General features: G+C 45.3%; 1 pseudogene; it reads right to left on the bottom strand.

The window, feature by feature from the left end:
- Positions 1-868: 868 nt before the first annotated feature.
- On the bottom strand, positions 869-2,382 carry LOC134393488 (polypeptide N-acetylgalactosaminyltransferase 6-like; annotated as a pseudogene).
- Between the last annotated feature and the right edge of the window lie 22,633 nt (positions 2,383-25,015).

The raw sequence follows: 25,015 nt of genomic DNA, 5'->3' as shown, positions 1-25,015 counted from the left end.
CTGTACAGTTTCGCAAAAACACTTCCTCGTACAAGTGACTCTTCCCTGATGCATAGCATTGCTGTGATGGATTTGGGAGCCTTAAGCAATTTTATGGACATTGCCTTTGCTGCTGCTCACCAGATCCTAACTCTGCCCACAAGCCACCCAGTGGTGGTAGAGACAATTGATGGCAGGCCTGTGACTTCAGGGCCTGTAATTGATAGCATCAAAATGTGTCCCTCACCCTGGAGATCCAGGAACATAAATAGGAACTTCATTTCTATCTGGCAACGACACCACACTTTCCCCTGGTATTGGGAATGACTTGGCTGGCCCTCCATGACCCGCAGATATCCTGGTCCCAGAGTGACCTAACTTTTTCCTCCCTATATTGTCAGGAGCACTGCTTACCTGAAAGAGGGAGCTCCACATTGGAGGAGATGCCACTGCCTGACCTCAAGGATCTTCCTGCTAAATACAGTGCTCCATCGGCTCCATGAACACCGTTTAGATGCCCAGACAATTTTGCAGCCACCCAGATCCTGCTATCTATGGCAGAGCGGGTCCGGGTTCAGCAGCAGCAAGACAAATATGCACAGGCCCACTCCGTGAATGTCAAGATCCAGGTACCCCAGAAAATTCCCTTTTTTCAGTCCAAAACAGACTCTTCTACAACCGGGAACATCTTTATACCCCATCAGGGTGCCTCCAGGCAGAAGTATATCAGCTTTGCCAATGCAGCTGACCAGCAAGACATTCCGGCCTTTTCAAGACCCTCCACTTAGTTACTAGGGTCTTTTGGTGGCCTAAAATACAGGAAGAGAAACTGCTCAGCAAGAGAAACTGCTCAGCAAGAGAAACTGCTCAGCAAGAGAAACTGCTCAGTTCATTTAGAACCTTCATTTCTAATAGCTCCAAAGAAAGCTGGCGTAAGGTCTGGGATGAAGATCTCCGGATAAACACTTTGTACATACCAGGTGAAGTTTTTGCAATGTAACCGCTCGTTCAGCTCAAGACGCTCAGTAAGGTCTCCGTGTGTTTTCTCTCTAGCCATCAGCGAGGCCCGCTGGTTCCTCCTGTCAAAGATTTCCTTGTAGTCATCCATCCAGACTTCTGCAAAGTACACCTGGTTCCTGGAGATCACTTGAGTCCCTTTCAGGAAGGTGTGGAGGCTTTTGGAACGGAACATGTGGCCAACGACTGAGCAAAGAATGATCTCCAGCTGACCTCCACTGCCAAACCTGAAAGGACACCTCCACATTTCCTCCTCCCCAGATCTCCATCTGGTTGTCGTATGAGCCGATGTGTTCAAAATAGGACATGGAGATGGCAAAGAGGCCACCAGCAAATGTGGGGGTCTTGATAGGATAAGTCTCATCTTTCCTCCTCTGCTTCTCATGTTGAGGGATGGACTCCCATCCCAAAGTCAGACTCCAGTCAAAGTTCCCTCGACTGTGCACCTTCCCATATTGAGTTGGCTTGGAGAACTCAAAGGTGTTCAATTGTGAAGATATCTGGACTGACCACAGCTGTGGGCTCTTCAGTAATTCGCGATAAGAGAGGCTCTAACCACCCATGGAAACATTCACAGTGAGCATCCAGGAATGTGAGTACATCTCCTGTAGCAACGCTGGCACCGAGCAATCGGGCTGTTATTAAACCCTTCCTTTCCAGCTGCCAGACGACCTTCACTATCTGCAATTGCTTCACATAGTTGTCTAACTCTTCTTTCAAGTAATCATCTGTACTGGCATCGTCCACAAGAATGATTTCTTTTAGCAATATAGCTGGGGAGGCATACAGAACACTGCGCACAGTGCGAAGCAAAGTTGACCAGGCCACGTTATGGAAAACGATGACGACGCTGGTGGTCGGGAGGGGAGGGCATCGTTTGAATTTTTGGTCGATACACTCTGGAGGCCGGCTGTCTGGTCTTAAGGCCCTTTGGAGAGAGATCCGGTCAGTGGCATAGGCATTGAAACAGTGCTTGTCGTAGCCACGTTCTTTCGCTTTCGTCTCCTCTGGTGTCCACTGGTCCTTCTTGAAAGGTTTGCCATCAGCTCCTGGGCTATTGGGGTCTTGAGGTGGACATTCCATGAAGGGCTTCAGTTCTGCTGGTGTGTAATATCCCGGCAGGCAGGACTTGCTGTTCCGGACAGGCACCTCTTGCTGAACCGGAGCCCCAATCTGCAGCTTTGGCATGGAGTCCTGGATGTTGTTGACGGCTCCCATCATTATGTCAATCATTTGGTCTTTCCTGACCACAGCGTTCTTTAGCCAAGGCTCCTCCCTTTGGTCCCCATTGCTCACATCCCTTTGCATGATGAAGAGGAAGTCCACAAAGGCAATGCCCCCCAAAGCCAGCTTCAGTGGGCCGTAATGTCTTCAGAGCAGCCTCATCGTGAGCGTGGCTTCGGCGACTACTCCTACATCAAAGACGCAGCCTCTTCAAACCTCTGCTTATTCTGTGGAATCTCACCATCTTTCTTCAAACTGAAAACGGGCAGCTGGAAAAGTTTGGGTTGAAAGGAGCCCATTTAGAACCTTTTCTGCCTACATGGTTTACCAGAATCCATAGTCTCAGACCACAGCACCCAGCTTCTGACTCATTTCTGGCAAACCCTGTTATAATCACTGGACGTACAACTCCACCTCTCTTTGGCCCATCATCTCCAAACAGATGAGCAAACTGAGAGTACCAACACTACCCTTGAACAGTACCTCCGGTGCTATGTCAACTTTCACAGGACAATGGGGCAGAATTGCTGCCCTTAGCGGAGTTTGCATACAAGTCCCAGCATTCCTCTACCCACCAAACACCATTTTTGTACATTATGGGTACCACCCATGATACTTCCCTTCGGTCTCTCCACCATCGTTAGTTCTAAACACAGATCAAGTAATTCAGAAACTCTACATCAGGTCTTATGGGAGCGACTGGATTGGGCCAAAGAAGCATATAAACACAGTTAAACAATATCAACCTGACCCAACATTGGCGGTGGGAGATCAGGTATGGCTATCATCACGGCATCTCTCCGCACACCAACCCATCCGCTGCATACTGGACTGCCTGCCTGTGCTAGGACGCTTTGCCTGTTTGCCTGGTCCTGCTTTGCTTGAACTCCCTCAAACAGAAGCCTGTCTGTTGGAACATTTGCCTTCGTTATTACTGAGCCTTGTGGTCAGCCCTATAAGTAAGACTGTGACAGCCAACAGAAGACCCCTGTCATCACTTTCTTTCTCTTTTCTTCCCTTCCCTTTCCATGTTTCTCTTCTGTCTTTTTCCCTCCTTCTCTTCCCACCTTCCTGCCTTTTTTTCCTTTCTCCTCTGCTGGGCACAGCTGGAGAAAATGGGACACAGTCATTTCCCCCCTCCAGCTGTGGATGCGCTAGTCTATCTCTATCCGACAAGGTTTTTTTAGAAACTCCATAACTCCCAGATCTTTTTCAAACCAGATGTAAATAAACCATAGGAGCACTTGTGACAATGTGCCACTAGTGCTGCACCATTTTGGGGGTATTGCCTGAAGCATCTAACCCTTCATTGACAACCCAGAACTGAGTGAGTTATTTTGTTTGGTCAGTTTGGCTTTTAAGTTGTGCCAAGAGAGTAGCCCTTTTCAGCTTTCTGGGCTCAATTTTGAGGGTATTTTCCTTCTTTATTCGTCTCTGTTTGAGTGTGTATATATAGTTTTCTCCTTATTAGTAGAGCAGCTTAGCATTAAAACCATGCACACTGTGATACAAGTGTGAAATTTGGTATGGTGGTATTTATAACCATGTAGTTTAAAATTAGATATGGGGCAGCTCAGGAAAAAATGGTAACAGCCGTCATCTTGGAAAATGGTGCCCAAAATTCAGTTTTTTCACAATAGTGCTGTTATTTTTTATCTCACAGAAAAGATTTCTCATTACAAATTTAAAAAGCATGAAATTTGCTACCAAAAAGAAAAGCTCCTCATTAATCTTTTCTAGGAGCAACACTTGTTGAGATAGTAAGGTTTTATTCCTACCCATTTGTCCGAGAAGTCAACAACAGGGCCGGCGCTACCACAAGGCGAACTAGGCAGCCGCCCAGGGCGCAAGCCTCAGAGGGGCACAGCAGCACTGCCCAAGCACCACTCGATAGGGGCTGACGGTGCGGATCATCGCTGGGCTCCGTCGCCCCAAAGCAGGGAGAAGCCCTACCGGGAGAGAGACAAAAGGTAGTTGTTGACGTGGGCCTTGGAGAGAGAGACACCTGAAGGCTGGGGTCACAAAGGGGCAACGCACCGAGCACGGCAGGAGCCAGGCGCGCATGTCGTGCTCTGCCTGGCTGCACCCAACAGACCCACCCGGCCCGCCCCTCTGCGCAACCCTGGGATCCCCAGCAGGGGACCCACCGAATGCCCTCAGACCTCTTCTGCCTGCCCTCTGCCTGGCTGCGAGGCACTCCCGGGTGTTGGGAGTTGGTCCTCCTCAACGCCCTCTCCAAATGCAGGGAGGACGCCAACTCCTTTGCCTTCTGGAGCGGGCGCTTCCTTTGGCCCCTCGCCGCCTCCCTGCATGGCGCTCGCCTCACCCCACCGACTCTGTTCAGCACAAAGGGTTAATGGTTCTCTCTCAGCCCCCCCTCCCCTCGTCTTGCTACACCCAGCAGCCTTGCCTGGACCCTGCTGGCCTTCCTACATAGCTGAACATGAGGATTTGTTTCAAGAACGGGCATAGCTGCAGCGGGCGCTGAGAATGCTCAATTGGGTCTTAGCAAGAGCAAGGGACACGCTTTTTTCCTAAGGAAGCCAATGCGGAAATGGGCCAGAGCTGGGGGTGCCTCTGCCTAGGGCGCAAAATAGTCTGGTACCGGCCCTGGTCAACAAGATGCACGATCTCACCCTCATTTCACTCTTGCATTTTGTGTTGCAAGCCTGAAACTTCCAGAGAACATTTTACCCCTTTTTGAACACACACATGTATTGTGGCATCAGTTGGGGTGGGGTGGGGTTAGTGAAAATAATATGAAATTTAAGAGGCTGCTTTTTTACTTGAGATTGATCTCAAGTATGATATCGTTTAGTCCTCCTATTTTAAACTTTTCTTTCTTTTTTGTTTCAGTTTAGATCACAACGAAGAAGTTTACAATGGAAAAAAGTGCCAACAAGGGGGAGGGGGCTTACCTGCCTCCGCCGTCCACCTGCACAGTCGGCACCCAGAAAAGTCCGAGTCGCCTCAGAGGGGCCGAATTTTGCCTCGGCTTCAGCGCCGAGGTGGGTCAGGCCACCCCCGAAGCATCCCCGAGCCGAACCAGGGCTGCTTCGGGGGCTCCGAACCGGCCTCCGAGGCAGATAGGGAAGTGGGTGCACAGCCCTAACCCCTATAGCACTTGAGAGATAAACGTAGCCTGGAATACTTGAATAGGTAAGGGAAGATAATGTCCTCCTTTCGTATAGAAGAAATGCAGGAGGACCTTAATACCATGAGCTCGAACAGCGAAATACAATACCCAAATATCAGGAAAATGTGGCCTCTTCAATAGGGTGGTTGTTGATCTTTTACTTATGCTTTATTCTCCTTCTTGAGAAGACCATCACCTTGGATTTTGCATAGTTGATCAGCAGTAGTTCATTCTTACAATAACAGTCCAAAACTCTTAAAAGACATCTTAGACCTATACTTGTCCACGATAATAGAACTGCATCATCTATGTAGAGGAGTATAGACAGAGGTTTATTTGCTAATTTCAGGGGTGGGTGGGAACATCCCTTCGCCAAATCATTCATTAGTTACTTAATATAAAAGTTTAATAATGTGGGCACCAGTAGGCAGCCTTGTTTTACTCCACTGAAGATTGACATTCGCCCTGTTAGTGTCCCATCCTGTTATATCTAACCCATAAGCCAGTATTAATCACTGCTTTATGGCCCATTTTAGTTCTGTCTCATTATATTTTAGTTGCCAGTTTTTGTGCCACTTGCTAGAGTGTTTTCTTAGCGTAATTTCTATTCCTGCTCCAGAGTTTAATCTTGTGAATGTAATATTACGTGGTAAAGTTCCTAGTTCATTGGATGAAATTAGCCTTTCAGCAACTGTTTTGACACCAGCACCTTTTTCTTTTGGAAGTAGCAGGACACTGAAGATCATCGGAACAATCTTCTTGGGAAAATGTGCATTTTGTCCAATCCATTTCACTTCAGTCAGGTTGTGAGCCTGATGTGGAAGTACCTTGTGAAAATAACCTGTTGGCAATTTTTTCCATTGTAAACTTCTTCGTTGTGATCTAACCTGAAACAAAAAACAAAAGAAAGGTTAAAAATAGGAAGACTAAATCATATTATACTTGAGATCAATCTGAAGTAAAAAAGCAGCCTCTTATGGAATTTTCTCATTATTTTCACTAACTCCCCCCCCCCCATTGATGCCTCAAAACATATTCTTGTTCAAAAAGGTGTAAAATATGACCTCTGGAAGTTTCAGGCTTGGAACACAAAGTGCAGGATTGAAATGAGGGTGAGATCGTGCGAATTGTTGACTTCTCAGACAAATGAGTAGGAATAAAACCTTACTATCTCGACAAGGGTTGCTCCTAGAAAAGATTAATAAGGAGCTTTTCTTTTTGGTAGCAAATTTTATGCTTTTTAATTTTGTACTGAGAAATCTTTTGCGGAATGGAGAGCGAGAAATAACGAGACGAGACATAAAGCTGGGTTTAAACAAGGGCCACATTTATTGAAAGATCTGCAAAAGAGGGTGAAGGTCTAAGCAGGAATCCTTGTTTGGACTATCCACAGGCCATTCTTGCTTCAGCCGAACCATACACAGTCAGAGAAGTGGCGCCTAGTGCTTCGCCACCCCACTGACTCCACTGAGTACGGAGGCCTTCCGGTGTCACAGCACCCCTGCCGCAGGGCTCTTGAGTGTGTGAGGAGGGTTGGCCTCAAAGGTAATCTGATCTTATCCCAGCAGCTGGTGCTGTGACTGTTCACCAATAGCAAGCCCCACTCAAGATGCCCACACTTACCAGCCCAGAACAAATGTGACCAAATTAGATGAGCCAAATTAACCTAATTAATTCTCTCCTGCTGCCTTACAGAATGAAGTAGGCGAAAAAAATCATAATCAAGTTAGGTTATGAGCAAAAAATTCCTACTTGGCCCCCCAAAAGGGCAACCAGCAAGCCCATACTGTCTACAAGGAGGGGAGGGAGGGAGCCGCGAAGTGAAAGAGGAACCGGGAAGGAGTGAGTAAGGCTTAAAACGCCTCACAGTCTCCTCCCTCCTCAGTGGCACCATATGGAGGCCACCAGTGGTGAGCCTCCATGTCTGATCTCTCTCGCCCCCAGCCACAACTGGCCACCCCCGTCCAGGCAAGCCGAGCGTGGGAGGGGGCATTTCTGTGAGATAAAAAATAACAGCGTTATTGTGAGAAAACTGAATTTTGGGTGCCATTTTCCAAGATGACGGTTGTTACAATGATTTCCTGAGCTGCCCTTATATCTAATTTTAATCTACATGGTAATAAATTTCACCATACCAAACTTCACACTTGTATCACAATGTGCATGGTTTGGTCAGAAATTGATATTAAGCCGCTCTACTATATAAAAATTGCATTGCTTAATTAAATGATTGGATTCAGTGTGTATTGGGATAGGAGAAGTCACAATTCAGAATTTTAATGGTGGTTTTTATATAAAAAAATATTTTGTTGGATAATAGGAATAACTCTGCATTCTTCCAGACACTAGAGTGTTACAGAGAATGTCATGTAGCTTGGTCAATTCTCATTTCCTGCTCCCTCCTCTTCCTCTTCCTCTTCCTTTCTCTGCAACAAGCATCATGTGGTCTCTCCAGAGAGGAAGCAAAGATCCAATATCTCATGCCTTTGCTTACTTGCACTCACACACCTAGCGTTAGAGGGTGCTTGTGATTTAACAGTCTTAGATAGCTTTCTCTGAAAATGTATGTAAAAGCATTAATAAAGTTGATTGGAACTTCTTTTAAACTGGCTCTACCCTACATTTATTGCCTCCAATACTGAATGATGTGTTGCCGTGCTTTCTCTATATAAGGCCATTCTGCTGTAAGTCATACTAGACTTTCCAACATACTTAAGACAAAGCTATTTCAATTATAATATGTCTTCTCATTAACTACAACATATTTAGATGCCTCTCATAATATGATGCCCTAAGCTATGGCTGGCTTGGCTTGTGCCACAATCCGGCACAGTTCTTATATAATGACAACCCAAAATACAAGTTGAATATCAGTTGTTGAATCATGGGTTGTTGTTGCGAGCAAACCCTCCACTATGGTTTAACTAGAGGTTCTTAACCATGAACAATCAAAAGTCCACAATCCAACAATAAACCATGAGTTTGCTTCCTGGGTTGTTTGTGGTTAACAACCCATAGTTAAAACATACTGCCGGGTTAACACATAATGAAAATCCATATTTCAAGAACAACCCACAATTCAATGACAACCCATACTCTGGGTTGTTGTTACTATCGCCCTACAGTGACCTGATTTGCACATCACAAGCAGCCACCATGGGGGAATTTCCCAGTGGGGATGCTTGTTGTGGTAGTTGCCACCATTCTTGAATATTTCAGCCTGTTATTTGCAAACTCAGCAAAGGTGGTATGTTGGGAGTGGTTGACAAGTCACTCATAACCTCTGGGCTTTTTTAGGGTTGCACATGTTAACCACCCCAATAACCCACCCCGGCTGAGTTAACATTCAAAATGGCAGCTGCCGCCATGACAAGAAGCCCCAGGAGGGATTCACCAGTGGTGGCTCCTCCAGATGTTTGAGTCGGGCCATGGTTTAAAACACTCTCTAGCAGTCAGTGGTCTGAGCACAGGTCCTCAAAAGTCTGTTGCTGTGAGGAGGCTCCATCAACTTAGCCTTTTATGTGTTAATCCTTTGTTGTCCTTCTCTGAAACTTTTTCAGGGTTCTCAATGGGTGTCTCCCCACTCCCCCAAGTTTACTGATGAAGCTGAACCAGTCTGTTGCTTACCAAGTGTTTCAGTTTCCAGAGATAGGGGAGATCATCATTATTGGGTTGGGGTGGGTGGGTTAGTTTTCTGTCCTGAACTTGCACACAATCTGATAAGTACTACAATTATTGGCCAAAATGGAGTATTTACAGAAAAGATACCACTGCGGGAATTATCTCATAAGATATTACAGCTCCAGAATAAACATCATTTATGGTTTTTTTAAACAAAAACTCTGTGTGTGATCCATCAGTTTGTGGACTAACAAATGTGGGAACTCTGCAATTTATCAGAACAGGGAACGGATTTAGTATACAAGAGGATATTTCCATCAAAGTAACTCATGGGCAGCACAAGAATTCTCAAGGTGGGGTGATAATGTGGATCAGTGGAAGTCTGTAAGAAAATCATGAATATCAAAACAAAGGAAAAAAATTCAAAGGACAAATAGAAATTTGTAGCAGCATTGAAAGATAAGTAAGCAATTTTTAGAATCTCAGTTTATGAGCTTTGATCAAAAGAGCGGCAATAAATGTGATGAAACTGAGAAGGATTTGAAAAACAAACAATATTTAAAGACCCCATTGGACTTTGAAGAGACTAAAGAAAAAAATTGGCCTAAAGCATTAAATTTGTTAATGCCCTACAAGAACATCAAGAAGTATTGAATAAAGATTGATCAAGGGTGCAATCCTATGCATGTTTAGACAGAAATAATTCCTGCCACTTGTAGGATGTATTTCTGTCTAAACATGCATAGGATCGTGGCCCACGTAAGGTCTTCTTTTAGAGGGGAGGGCAGACTTCAAAGACAGATGTACTTAAAAAAACTAGAAGCCTACTTTTCAGCGCATTCTGAGGCTAGGAATATATTTTCAAAAGGAAAACTGAGCTGAGGTCACAGGTAGGGTGACCATATGAAAAGGAGGACAGGGCTCCTGTATCTTTAACAGTTGTATTCCAAAGGGAATTTCACCAGGTGTCATTGGTATGCATGTGGCACCTGGTGAAATTCTCTCTTCATCCCAGCAGTTAAAGCTGCAGGAGACCTCCCCCTTTTGTATCTAGTTAAGAGACCAGGGCTCCTGCAGCTTTAACTGTTGGGACGAAGAGGGAATTTCACCAGCTCCTGCATGCATGCAAATGACACCTGCTGAAATTCCTCTTTCAATACAACTGTTAAAGATACAGAAGCCCTGTCCTCCTTTCCATATGGTCACCCTGGTCACAGGCCTTTCACACAAAACTCTCCTCCTGTTTATCCCAAGTGTTCTTCATTTCAGCAGCCTAATTTAGGTGGAAAAGTGAGTTTGCTATTGGGAGTTGGAAGGTCCGGCCAATGTACCGCCAGTCACCCAGAGATAGATCAGGATCTACTGATCTATCTTCTGCCCACTCCTGAGAAGGCTGTAAGAAGTCAAATGAAAGCTCAGGTACTTGAAGACAAAGTGAAGCATCTCAACTGCTAGATGTTCAAAACATGATACGATATAACAGGATGTATATATTTATAGCTTTAATGAAAGTCAAATGCTAATTTATTCCTGTATGTTTGATATTCCCTAATTGCTCCTCAATGGGAGGCCGGTTCAATAAGCCATTTAGTATGAGCATTTTATCATGAGAAGGAAGGGAAGTGGCACATAGCAAAATGCTGGCACATAACGCATGGTTGCATGTGTATGCTGTCTGCGGGGGGGGGGGGGGAGTCTCAGAATGCTATAGACAAATTTATTGTGGAAAAGGCCGAAACATTTTGACCTCTTGCCTTTTGTTAGGGGCTGTAGCAATACATATATAAAAATTAGGAATGAGATAACACAGAACTACAAAGAAAAGTTACAACTGGAAAAACACATTGCAAGCACGGCCTGTACATGAATCATAGAATCACAGAATAGCAGAGTTGGAAGGGGCCTACAAGGCCATCAAGTCCAACCCCCTGCTCAATGCAGGAATCCACCCTAAAGCATCCCTGACAGATGGCTGTCCGGCTGCCTCTTGAAGGCCTCTAGTGTGGGAGAGCCCACAACCTCCCTAGGTCACTGATTCCATTGTTGTACTGCTCTAACAGTCAGGAAGTTGCATGCAAACAATAAAAGAATTTTAATATTTCATACAAAAAGTTCATAGGGCACATCGCAAGTAAGGCCTGTGCATATATTAAAATAATCTAAAATAGTTAAAATATTAGATACTCACTTGTAACAATGTCTGCAGAAATTATTTACAACAGATTGTCTTGTGTTTCTACACTGGCAACTAGATGGAATGTGTTGAAGGGTATGTTTTTTATATACTGTTAGACAAGGTTTTTTTTCTTTGTGTTGCTTACAGGTATTACCATGACACACCAATTCACTCAAGGTCTTTTCATATCTGGACTCAGCTACAAACATCAGGGCATGTCTCAAAATGCCAGGACAGTTACAGGAGTGGCAAAAATTCCAACTTCTAATTTAGCCCCTGTGGAGACGGGGTGCTTAATTTCAAAATCCACTCAGCAGTTGTTCCTCGTGCTTGTGTTTGAATTTTTCCAGTGTCCCAAACTTAAAGTCTGTTAGAAGATGTTTCTTTTCTCCAAAATGGCATACAAGTGGAGCACCTGGTCTATTGTTTCTGATACTACTCAGAGGTTCCCTATTTGTTTCTTAGGGGTCTGATGGTTTTCCCCACGTACATCTTTGGACACTTACATTGGGTGGCATAAATGACATAAATAATGACCTAAATGTCTTAAGGTATATGCTATGCCATTGAATAGAGTTTTGAATGTGGTGGTTCTAGATGTATGTTTGCAATAGCTACAATGTCCACATGGGTGTTGTGTGAATAGAACTGTCACTATGGCTTTGCCTTAAAGCAATGCCTGATCAGACTCTGGATTTGACCTAAGAATCTTAATGACCCAAGATGGCCAGTTGATATCTCTGGAACACTTGAAATAGGAAAAGTGGGTTTTTACCATCTTCAGCTAAAAGGGGAAGTGTGTCTGTGTGTGTGTGTGTGTGTGTGTGTGTGTGTGTCTCTGTGTGTGTGTGTGTGTGTGTGTGTGAGTGAGTGAGTGAGAGAGAGAGAGAGAGAGAGAGAGAGAGAGAGAGAAGCAGCAGTTTTGCATCAGGGCTGAGAGTTATATGCTGCGAGCAGAAATGACATGATTGCTCCTGAGCACCCTCTCCTGTGTAGAGCTCATACGGCTCCGTGGTATACCCCAGAGCTGGGTGATGAAACAAAATAGGAGACGACTTGAGTACAGATGGAGAATAACTCCTGGTCAATGCAGTCAAACACTGGTGAGTGTCTACAGTAAGGCATACTCAGAGGTAGTGAGGGCGGCAAAAACACAATCAACAATCTGCCACCCAGTGGAGCTTTTCAGAGTTGTCCGGGGCTATTGCCAGGACCGGTGCCCTAGGCTGTGCCCTAGGCTGTGAGCGGCTTCCAGCCGGGCGCGCCCTTCCGAAGCTGCCCCCCCCCCGACTGGCTTCAAAGCCAGGACGCTGGTGTTGGGGGGCGGGGGGGGGGGCGGCTTCGGAACAGCGCACCCGGAAGCCGCTCTAGGAGAGCGGCTTCCGGGTGCGCCGTTTGGCGCCCTCCTTTGATTGGCGCTCTAGGCCGCCTCCTTAGCTGCCTCTATGGCAGCGCCGGCCCTGGCTATTGCATGCTGGCAATATAGCCAGCATCCTGGCTATTGCATGCTGGCTATTGCATGCTGGACACTGTAGAACCTTCTGAGGCCTGTTGTAATATGTTTGCTAGGCACTTCCAGAATAAAATCTCTTACATCTGCCAGGACTCCAGTGTTATAGCAGGCAATAGTGAGACCATTCCTGAAGAAATCCTCCCTGGACACGGAAAATCTTAATAACTATAGGCCAGTGGCAAATGTTCCATTCCTGGGCAAGGTCCTTGAGCGGGTGGTTGCAAGCCCACTCCTGACACTCTTGGATGAGACCAATTATCTGGATCCATTTCAGTCAGGTTTCAGGCCTGGCTTTGGTACAGAAACAGCCTTGGTTGCCCTGCATGATGACATATGTCGGGAAACAGGGGTGTGTGACTCTGTTGATTCTCCTTGATCTCTCAACCGCTTTCAATACCATCGACCATGGTATCCTTCTGGGATGACTGTCTAAGTTGGGAGTAGGAGGTACTGCATTTCAGAGGTTCTGCTCCTACTTGGTGGCTCTGCCCTATGGATTCTCCAGTACAGGGTTCCACAAGGATCAGTTTTGTCCCCCATGCTGTTCAACATCTGCATGAAACCATTGAGTGTGGTCATCCAGAGTTTTGGAGTGCATTGTCATCAGTATGCTGATGACACACAGCTTGATTACTCCTTCTCATCTTTATCAGGTGAGGCTGTAGATATGCTGAACTGGTGCCTGACTGCAAGAATGTACTGGATGAGGGCTAATAAACTCAATCCAGACAAGACTGAGATGCTGTTAGTGGGTGGTTCTGCTGACCAGATGGAGGGTGTTCAACCTGTTCTGGATGGGGTTACACTCCCCCTGAAGGAGCAAGTTCGTAGCTTGGAGGTTCTCCTAGGACCATCTCTGTGACTTGAGGCTCAGGTGGCCTTGGTGGCACGGAGTGCCTTCTACCAACTCCGGTTGGTAGCCCAGCTTCGCTCCTATCTGGGCAGGGATAACCTAGCTTCAGTTGTCTATGCTCTAGTAACTTCCAAATTAGATTACTGCAATGCCCTCTACATGGGGCAGCCTTTGAAGACGGTTCAGAAGTTGCAGCTTGTGCAAAATGCAGCGGCCAGATTGATAATAGGAACCAGAAGTTTTGAACATATAAGGCTGACTCTGGCCTGCTTGCATTGGCTGCTTGTATGTTTCTGAGCCCGATTCAAGGTGCTGGTTTTAACCTATAAAGCCTTACATAGTTCAGGACAATACCTGACAGAACTCCTTTCCTGACATGAACCTACCCATACACTACGTTCAATATCTAGGGCCCTTCTCCAGGTGTTTACTCCGAGGGAAGCTCGGAGGATGGCAACAAGGGAGAAGCCCTTCTCAGTGGTGGCCCTCCAATTATGGAATGATCTCCCCAACGAGACCTGCCTGGCGCCAACATTGCTATCTTTTCAGCTCCAGGTTAAAACTTTTCTCTTTTCCCAGGCATTTAGCAATATGTGATGAGCTTCATTGATCCTGGATCTGTTTTTATAGTTGTTTATAATATATATATATATATATATATATATATATATATATATATATGTTTCTGTGTATGTTTTATGTTTTTATGGTTTAAAATTTTGTATATAGTTCTTAATTGCTTTAATCTTATGTAAATTTCCCAGATAATTTCGGCTATGGGGCGGTATAAAAATGAAATAACTACTACTACTTACTACTACTACTAATAATAATAATAATAATGAGATGTGACAGTGCTTCTCTCTGGAAATCTGATGCTGAGTAGCAGATCTTAAACCTGCTAGAAGCACACATTTGCTTGCCTCTCTTATGCACTACTCCTAGATAATTAAATAAAGCAAATGTACTCTTTAAGTCCGACTATCTTCAATAGGGCTTATTCTCTAGCACGTGTGTCTATTCCCATTTATCTGGGATTAAGCTACATTTAACTCAATGGAAAGCACTTCTGAATAGACATTGTCTTGCTTGCATTGTTAGTAGCCTACCATATTAATGGTGAACATTATATATCTCAATTATATTCACAACTAAGATTGCTAACTCAAGAAGTATTCCTGTAGTAGTACTGCTATTATCCAAACATCTAGAACATCCCCAATACAAGTAATCAAGGAGATGTCAATTGGGAAAATGTGTGTGTGTGTGTGTGTGTGTGTGTATACTAGGGCTGTGCATGGATCTCCCGATTCTTCTCAGAGGTCATTTCGGAGCCCCTGAAACAGCCCCGATTCACCTCAGAGTGCTTTGGGGGTTGCCCGCCTCACCTCAGTGCTGAAGCTGAGGTGAGATTTGGGCACTCCAAGGCGACTCGGCCTTTTCTGGGTGCTGGCTGTGCAGCCGGCACCCAGAAAAGCCTCCCTTTCCCCACTCTCCCTGTTTACGCTTATCAAATTTGCAGATGACACAAAATTGGGTGGGATAGCTAATACCCTGGAAGACAGAAACAAACTTCAAAGTGATCTTGATAGGCTGGAGTGCTGGGCTGAAAACAACAGGATGAAATTTAATAGGGATAAATGTCAAGTTCTACATTTAGGAAATAGAAACCAAATGCACAGTTAGAAGATGGGGGATACTTGGCTCAGCGATACTACCAACGAGAAGGATCTTGGAATTGTTGTAGATCACAAATTGAATGTGAGCCGATAGGGCTGCAAGAAAGGCAAATGCTATTTTGGGCTGCATTAATAGAAGTAGAGCTTCCAAATCACGTGAGGTACTGGTTCCTCTCTATTCGGCCCTGGTTAGGCCTCATCTAGAGTATTGCGTCCAGTTCTGGGCTCCACAATTCAAGAAGGACGCAGACAAGATGGAGCGTGTTCAGAGGAGGGCAACCAGGATGATCAGAGGTCTGGAAACAAAGCCCAATGAAGAGAGACTGAAAGAACTGGGCATGTTTAGCCTGGAGAAGAGAAGATTGAGGGGAGACATGATAGCACTCTTCAAATACTTAAAAGGTTGTCACACAGAGGAGGGCCAGGATCTCTTCTCGATCCTCCCAGAGTGCAGGACACAGAATAATGGGCTCAAGTTAAAGGAAGCCAGATTCCAGCTGGACATCAGGAAAAACTTCCTGACTGTTAGAGCAGTACAACAATGAAATCAGTTGCCTGGTGAGGTTGTGGGCTCTCCCACACTAGAGTCATTCAAGAGGCAGCTGGACAACCATCTGTCAGGGATGCTTAAGGGTGGATTCCTGCATTGAGCAGGGGGTTGGACTTGATGGCCTTGTAGGCCCCTTCCAACTCTGCTATTCGATGATTCTATACCTGCTGCCATTGCTGCCACAAACTATGGTGGTGGCCATAGAGGTACTAATAAAAAAACCCACAATATCTTAAAATCGTGGACTGATTCTTCTCAGATGCGTCAGCGTCGGAATCGATGAGAAGGAGGTCGTGGCAACAGGTAAGTGTTCGGAGCAGCCCAGTGCTGCTCCGAAATGCCCAAAGGCCCCAAAGCTTCGGAGCCGATTGGCTTCGGCTTCGAGGCACCTCAGGCTGACTGAGAACTGCCTCAGAACTGAGGCGAGGCGGGCCGAATCAGCCCACCTTGCCTTGGTTTCAGAGATTCGGCCAAGGCGCTACACAGCCCTAGTATGTACAGTATACATACACACACACACACGAGGGAGAGAGAGAGGGAGAGAAGGCAAAGATTAGCCAATAGACCAGAGGCACCATCAAAAATCAAAATAGTCAAAGTATTTGGGGATGGGGACAGTTATCATTAGGGATTTTATAAGACTCTATACTTCTCTCCTGTACTCCAGAGCCTAGCATAGCATGCCTAGTGGTCTCCTCAAACTACACAAAACCTTTGAGTACAGGAACTTTAGCATATTTGTTCACTTGCCAGAAATCTACATCTTTTACAAACCTTGCTGATGCAAAGTTAATAGCTTGTTTCCTAACATTTAAGATGCTACCCTATGCATTTTTAATCAGAAAAACCTGCCTAGGGAATGCTGGGAGCTGTAGGCCTTTTTTACCTGATGAAACCATGCAGAGGATTGCACCCTTGACTGTGGAAAGCAAAAGAAGCAAAGCCTGGGATAAGTTTCCTCTACTCTTTCTCAGCCTCATTTGCATACAGCATGCCAAAATCAAGGTGACAAGTGATGCTTGTGTGGCTAATTTTATATCTTAGGGTGGGAAGCTGGTATATCCCCCCCCCCCCCCGCACGAATTAATATTCATGCTTGTGCTCCATTCATTCATTAAAATATTTATCCTGCCCTGAAATTGCTTGGACCCTCACAAAAACCAAATAAAATCATTGGATATGCAGATTAGATTTCCAACATCTTTAGCATGGTGGTAATAGCACCTTGTAGGAGGAAGTGAATTAGGGAATAATCTCAAGGTAACAAAAATTCCGTAGGTATTTGCTCCCATGGTGATTCATGAAAACAAGATACACCCAACCTCTTTAGGCTCTACTTCCTCATTCGTGAAACAAGGATAATATAGCTGGCTTCAATTTGACAGGGATGTTAGGAAGAAAAGAAAAAGTTATCAGCTCTTGTACCAACATGGGTGAAATACTTACATCGGAATAATTCCACTAACCAGGCTCACATAACATGAAGGTGGCTAATAAGCGAACTCCACCACCATCCCCGGGGAGGGGGGAAGGCAGCTGTGAAATAGCACTTACTACTTAGAAACAATCTTATCTGGTCAGAGTATCAATTTTTTTAACAACAACAACAGGAAGCAGTTGTATTTCGTAAGGAAGGCAAGTTTTCCAGTCTTGCTTTCCATTACCAAACTAAAACTTTACACACACAAACATCCACCTCAATCTGGATCAAAAGAAGTTGCATATTATTATCTCAGTTACGCAATGGTCTTGATTTGTAACGTCGTTTTGACAAGCTGTACATTGTTTTTGTGATTTGGTATGGAAACCAGGACCCTGCTGTGATGTTTTACTGCAGGTAGCTGTGTTGTTAGGTTTAATAGGAAAGTTTATTAAAGTTTGCAGAGTTTAAAGAAGGTACCCATTGTGTGTTTGTAGCAGAATGGTAAATATGAAGCCGGGGGGGGGGGGGGGGGGCGTGAGTGCTGGATGGCAGGAGAGTGCTGATTGGATGTGCGTGCGGAGCATCTGGATTGGCTGTGAGAAGGGGAGGAGTCAGAGGACTGTGTGATATATATGCTGCTGCTGAGGAGAGAAGGTATGAGATGAGAGAGGAAGGATATGAGATGAGAGTATATGAGAGAGAGGTTTGGAATAGAGATAGGAAGGGTCTGCGTGCTTTGTTGTTTTGGTGGATTAGAGTGTGGGAGAGAGAATAGCGTGGTTTAGAAGGTAGGAGTACTTATCTATCTATCTATCTATCTATCTATCTATCTATATAAAAGCCCAGAGGCCTCCTCCAAGCCATTTATATGCAAATAGGAGAGAAGGCAGAGGCAATGGATTGGCCTATTGGTTGGCGATGTCACAATGACATCACCAACCGGTAGGCCAATCCACTGCCTCTGCCTTCTCTCCTATTTGCATGTTCTCTCCTATTTGCACTTATAGGCCAATCCACTGCCTCTGCCTTCTCTCCTATTTGCATGTTTAAAAATTCTGAGCTCCCAGGGCCTTCGATGGAAGTTCCAAGAAAAACAACTGCCATCTACCAAGAAAAACAACTGCCATCTAGGGAAGTTCCAAGAGAGAAGGCCAGAGGGCGCCTCCAAGCCTCTTCTAGGTTTTGCCCTCTGGCGCCATCTAGCAACGTTTCTCAGAACTGCAGCCTTCTATGGAAGTTCCAAGTTCCGAAGAAAGATCACTGCCAGGAGCTTCTGGCCTAGCAGAGGGGCCAAAACCCACAAACCTCCTCACCAGACTGCTCCTCTATACCTGTCGTATGATGGGCTTTTTTGCTAGTAAAGTTATATTGTGAAACATTGAAGAGAAATTACCATCTGAAACCATTACACATTGTACTTTGAAACCACACGCTTGTGAACTGAAACCATTAAGCTTTCGAACCTGCATTTATGTCTTGTTAATAAATTACATTCATTTACACCTGGTGTGGTCATTAGAGTACAGGTCGATCTATGGTGGCAGCAGAAGGGAGAAGTCTGGGTCAAAGGTGCAGATCTGTATAGCTGTGGGGCCAAAGCAGAAGTAGGTGTGCCACAGAGATGGATTTAACATCTCAAACCCCTGACGAAGGCACCTGAGCTGGGTCCTTTGGGTTCAAAAAAGAATAAAGGTGATCCAGAGTAAACCCAGTGAAGGGTGGACATCACACCTGCCTATACGGCAGCGAGTTGCCTCCACAATAAACAAAACCACATGCTTTTGTTGCAATGGGGTGGCCGTAGCTAATCCCGACGCAGCAGCAAAAGTGCTGTGTTTCTGGCAGGCAGGCCCAGCCCCTACCATCTGCTCAGCCGGACAGTGACCTATCAGGGGTTGCCATCTGCCTGGCCACATCTCCACTGTGACTCCAGAGCGAGGATAGATGGCGGATGTGCAGTTCATCTCTCGCTCCGGAGAAAAAGTCCCAGACTTTTTTTCTTTGCAGTTTCGCAAGAAAGCCCAGCGATGGGTGTCAGGTAGCTGCTGCATTGTATAGTTGATGCAGTGTCACCACGCACCCACCCCGGGGCTTTCCATGCATATAGACCGACCCCAGCAAAGTTGTTCATTTATCAATATATGGAAGTACCTCCTCACACAATGCATAGTTAAACTATGGAACTCACTACCACAGGATGCAGTGATGGCCACCAATTTGGATGGCTTTAAAAGGGGTTAGGCAAATTCATGGAGGAGAAGGCTATCAGTGGCTACTAATCCTGATGGCTAGAAACAGTAAGCTCAGGTACACCAGTTGCTGGGGAACATAGGTGGGCTGTTGCATCATGTGCCACTTCTGGGTTGCTGGTTGGCCAATGTGTGAACAGAATGCTGGTCTAGATGGAGTCTTGGTCTGATCCTGCATGGCTCTTCTAATGTTCTTAATATTCTTAACTCATAAATAAGGAATACTTTTTAAAATGCTCTTGTCTAGATCCCAGTCACTTATCTACAAATAATAATAATAATAATAATAATAATAATAATAATAATAATAATAATTTATTTCTTACCTGCCTCTCCACTTGGATCGAGGCGGGGAACAACGTATGTATTTCCTATTGCAATGTATCCACTCTCCATAGTATATACTCACACAGTTAGAACCATGGCTCATCCCACCAAACACACATCACCAAACACACTTTTTATCCAGTGTAGAGATCAATCTGTGTGTTGGATGAAGCAATGTCTTTGAAGCTGCCTTTGGGTCCAGGTTTGTTTGGTTTTTTTGAAAGTGATATGCCCCAGAATATACTGCAAATAGCTGGCACACTCCATTTCCACACCCATAATCCTCCTCCAATTACTGCTCAGTTCCCTTATCTGCTGGCATGAACATTAGTAACTACACTAACATTCTCACTATCTGCAGTAGTTTGCCCTCATTAAAAAAAATGAAGGAGGAACAGATATTAACTCTCAAAATTACACCCATGTTGTTAGTATGGAAACAATGTCATTCCTTCCAACCATCATTCCACTACATTTCTTTATTTGTTACCATATTTTGTTTTACTAGCACTGGTTCTATGCCAGCCCATTCATGCACCATTCACTTTCATGTTAGAATTGTGGACAACTTTGTTGAAGATCACCTCTTGAAGTGTATGAATGCCAAAGCAGCCCTTTTGAGGCAAAAGTGTAGCTTTTGTCTACTGTCACTCTGTCAAGGGCTGGCCCCTTCTTGATTCCAATAAAGTTATCATCCTTTTCCACAGGATGGCTGTGAAATACACACACACATTCTTCCAAGGAGTTCAGGGTGGCACACACAGGCTTAGGCCATTTTATTTTCACCGAAAATAAATCCAAGAGAATGAATAGGGTCTCAACAACTCTTTGAGGTAGGTTAGGCTAAGAGATCATAACTTGCACAAGGGCAGGGATTTGAACCCAGGTGCCCCCCATCCAAGTCAACGCTAGCCTCTACACCACTGTGTCACTGTATCTTTGGGTGCAGGGGTTGCTTCTGAATGACCTAGCCATAGGATTATCACAGTGTGTCAATCTCTCTCTCTCTCTCCCCTCCTTTCCTTTCACACACACAGCAAAGGAGCGCAGTTGTCTCTCTGCATATTAGAGCAACTTTTTTTTTTTAAAAAAAAAGTAGTAAATGAATTCAAAGAGTAGCCTGCAATTCCAGGAGGAGGAAACACACACATGTAGAAAATATACCTATGTGAAATAGGTCCCAGCAGTTGGCTACAGAATCGGACTCAAAGAGTGCTTATCAATGGAACCTTCTCAAACTGGGGAGAGGCAACGAGTGGGGTACCGCAGGGCTCGGTCCTGGGCCCAGTGCTCTTCAACATTTTTATTAATGATTTGGATGAGGAGGTGCAGGGAACGCTTATCAAATTTGTAGATGACACAAAATTGGGTGGGATAGCTAATACCCTGCAAGACAGAAACAAACTTCAAAGTGATCTTGCTAGGCTGGAGTGCTGGGCTGAAAACAACGGAATGAAATTTAATAGGGATAAATGCCAAGTTCTACATCTAGGAAATAGAAACCAAATGCACAGTTACAAGATGGGGGATACTTGGCTCAGCAATACTACAAACGAGAAGGATCTTGGAATTGTTCTAGATCACAAGCTGAATGTGAGCCAACAGTGCGATATGGCTGCAAGAAAGGCAAATGCTATTTGGGGCTGCATTAATAGAAGCAGAGCTTCCAAATCACGTGAGGTACTGGTTCCTCTCTATTTGGCCTTGGTTAGGCCTCATCTAGACTATTGCGTCCAGTTCTGGGCACCACAATTCAAGAAGGATGCAGACAAGCTGGAGTGTGTTCAGAGGAGGGCAACCAGGATGATCAGAGGTCTGGAAACAAAGCCCTATGAAGAGAGACTGAAAGAACTGGGCATGCTTAGCTTGGAGAAGAGAAGATTGAGGGGAGACATGATAGCACTCTTCAAATACTTAAAAGGTTGTCACACAGAGGAGGGCCAGGATCTCTTCTCGATCATCCCAGAGTGCAGGACACGGAATAACGGCCTGAAGTTACAGGAAGCCAGATTCCAGCTGGACATCGATAAAAACTTCCTGACTGTTAGAGCAGTACGATAATGGAACCATTTACCTAGGGAGGTTGTGGGTTCTCTCACACTAGAGGCATTCAAGAGGCAGCTGGACAACCATCTGTCAGGGATGCTTTAGGGTAGATTCCTGCATTGAGCAGGGGGTTGGACTCGATGGCCTTATAGGCCCCTTCCAACTCTACTATTCTTTGATTCTATGTGGGCTGAAAGCACATGATGCAGTAACCTTGCTGAAGCCAATTCCATCAATGAGCGGATGATGGAATGCAAATACCTATACAGTCCATGAAACACAGACAGAATGGATTTAACAAAATTTTTACATCCCTAGCTAGGAGCCCTCTGACTAGAAGCACCCTAAGTAAACAACGATAAAAAATTCACTTCTCAAATTCTACCTCTAGCACAACATAGGATCACACCAATAGATTTATGAACGCATCCTGTAATGGAAGAGAATAGCTTCTCCTTCATAAATACTATGAAAAGGAACTTTTAATAAGATTTCATTCAAAACAAGCTTCATAAAACACAACAAAAGGAATAGTTTTATTTGTTTAACATAGGGGGTAGGATCCAGGTTTAGGTGGGTGCAACTGGAAAACAGACTTCCCTGCCCCCCTCCTTCCCACAGCCACCCCACAGCCCCCTGAAGATGCTATGCAGAGGGGTGGGATGGGGCGGGGACCCTGCTGAATGAGGTAAACTGTGATGGAAGGGGGAAGGGATCCCTGGCAATGGGACAGAGGCATCTTCTGTTGGTGGAGCCCTTCCCTCCACCAATGGTAGATCCAATCCTGCATCCAACCCAAGTACACATATGAAGTACTCAAAGCAAACACATTTCTTGTCACTTCTTTAGGGAAAGAAACTTAAACTTGTCAAAATAACTTAAAATGCAGCTATTTGCAAAGAATTGTGAGGTAGGGGATTGGGTGTGTGTGCTTGATTACCCAACCCTCTCTTCCGTGTTGGCTCATGATTTCTCTCCCCAAAGCAAACACTCTGCCCTCCAGTGCAGACGTCCTTGATTTCATCAATCCCAGGAGGGCCTTCTCCTTTCCCCTTCATCCTCTCTTGGATATGGCCCTGCTGGTGTATTTGCTTGATTTTCCATTCATCCTGGGCCTTTGCTGTTGACACTTGCAGCTGTTCCTCCTCCTCCTCCTGCTTCCTGGCCTGAGGGAAGCGGGCGAGGCCCAGGAGTGGGTGGCAGGGCAGGACAAAAATGTAGAACAAGAATGGGGTGCATGGCTCCCAGCTGGTAAGGAAATGGGTGGGGCAGGTCAGGGCGAAGCTCCTGTTGAGATTTGTAACCCAGCCTGACCCCTTTCGCCACCGGCAGCTCCAGAGCTTCTTGAGATAAAGTGTAACACAGTGGTTAAAAGCATGAGCTTTTCCGCCAGTCAGAACATCCTGGCTTCAATGCTTAACTCAGCTATAGACACACTGAATGTCCTCTTTGAGTCTCAGTTCCCTCTCTGTGACATGGGAGTAATAATGCTGGCTTACGTGATCAGGGATTACTGAGTATCAGGTATTACTCAAGTATTACTGAGACAATGTATGTGAAGTGCTTTGAACAGTTAGTGTTTACGTAGCATGTTCCCCCTAGTACTTCCACCCCCACCCTCCCAGAGCACCCAGGGGAGGTGAAACCTTCTTGATTGTTCCCAAACCAGTCTAGAAATGGGATCTCCTGGCCAAGTGCAACATTTACCCCCAGCTGACCTCGATAAATCCACAGCAACCTCACTATCTATAGTCGACAATCCGTTCCAGTTTCTCTGGAGGGTAATGCTTATGTGTCCGATGTTTGAGACACCATTGATCACACACAATTAGCCTAAAGACCTCTTTTGTTGCGTTGATATTAGCCTAACTGGCAAGAAGCCCAAGAAGCACTAAAAGCAGCCAGAGGTTTCCATGAACGTCACATGCCCCATCCTGTTTTATCTTCCACATGCCGAAACCCATGAGCAGGGATAGGGAGCATGTAGCCCTCCAGGTGTTAGAGGAGTGCTGCTCCCCTCATCCCTCACCACTGGCTGTGCTGGCTAGGGCTGGTGGGAGTTGCAGTCCAATAACATCTGGACAATCACACGTTCTCCACCCCTGCCCTTGAGGAATGGAGAATGTGTAGCAACATATAGAGCATCACCACACAGGGGGAAATCATGTTTGCTTACCGTCACTTCTCCGCCCATGCATTTCTCCCTCATTACTTCCTCTTTTGAAAGAAGAAGTAAACAACTTGCGCATGGTCCAATCAGTGGGCTGTTTTGATCCCGCTGCTTCTGCACACAGCAAGAGATAGTGGCAACTTCCATCTTTAAAAATACGTCAGACTTACTGGGGTGTCTTTTTGTGGTGAGAGGTGGGCAGGAGGCAGACGTCATGAGAGGGACCCGCAAAAATCCGTGAATGCCCAATAACAAGCATGCAATAAAACACTTGTCTGATGGAGCTCTAAGAGTGAGGAGTTCAAAATTCCATAAGGTCTTCATGAGACTCTTGCCACACCCCAGGCAGAGTATTGAGATCCCAGCCTTTTAAAGGAGTATGTCAAATCCCAGATTTCAGAACAGAAGGCACATCTCAGTTGTTAATCTATCAGCCTTCTACCACTGTCCCATAGACCCTGCCAGTACTTCCACAACTCAGAAAACTGTCCTCTCCAAACACCTTTCTGCAAACTACTGAAAAATAACTCCTTTTAGAGTTTTGTTCAGAGGCTAAATGAATTCCATTTATTTTTAACTGCAATGCTATTTTATTGCACGCTGTCCAGGTTGGCAAGCACGAAGAGAGATCAAGTTTGCAGATAAACCTTGAGGAAAGTGTTTGAGGTGACAGTTGCACCAGGAAGTTGCATGCCATGATCTTCTTCCATGAAGATTTCGCATTGCATCTGCGAATTCACGTCCAGCAGAACTGTTCTGGGTGGTGAAGGGTCTAACTCAGGCACCTTCTCCCCTGAACCCAGTTCTAGAGCCTTTGGTAGTTCGCTGTGATGCATTTAACAATCATTTCACAGATAAAATCTCTTGGATAAGAGCCAATTTAGATGCCGTCGTTTTAACAGAAACTGAAGATGAGGTGTCCAGCAACTCTGTGAGTAGGATCACACTGGATCAGTTTCAGTTGGTGAGTACTGAGGATGTGGACAAGCTGCTTGGACGAGTAAGGAGGACAACTTGTCCTCTTGAACCTGTCCTTCTTGGCTGGTCACCCA

This window comes from Elgaria multicarinata, chromosome 2 (assembly GCF_023053635.1).
Source record: "Elgaria multicarinata webbii isolate HBS135686 ecotype San Diego chromosome 2, rElgMul1.1.pri, whole genome shotgun sequence".
In the NCBI taxonomy this organism is placed as follows: Eukaryota; Metazoa; Chordata; class Lepidosauria; order Squamata; family Anguidae; genus Elgaria; species Elgaria multicarinata.
Note: the sequence above shows the minus strand (reverse complement) of the source record. Positions and strands in the feature narration are given on the sequence as shown.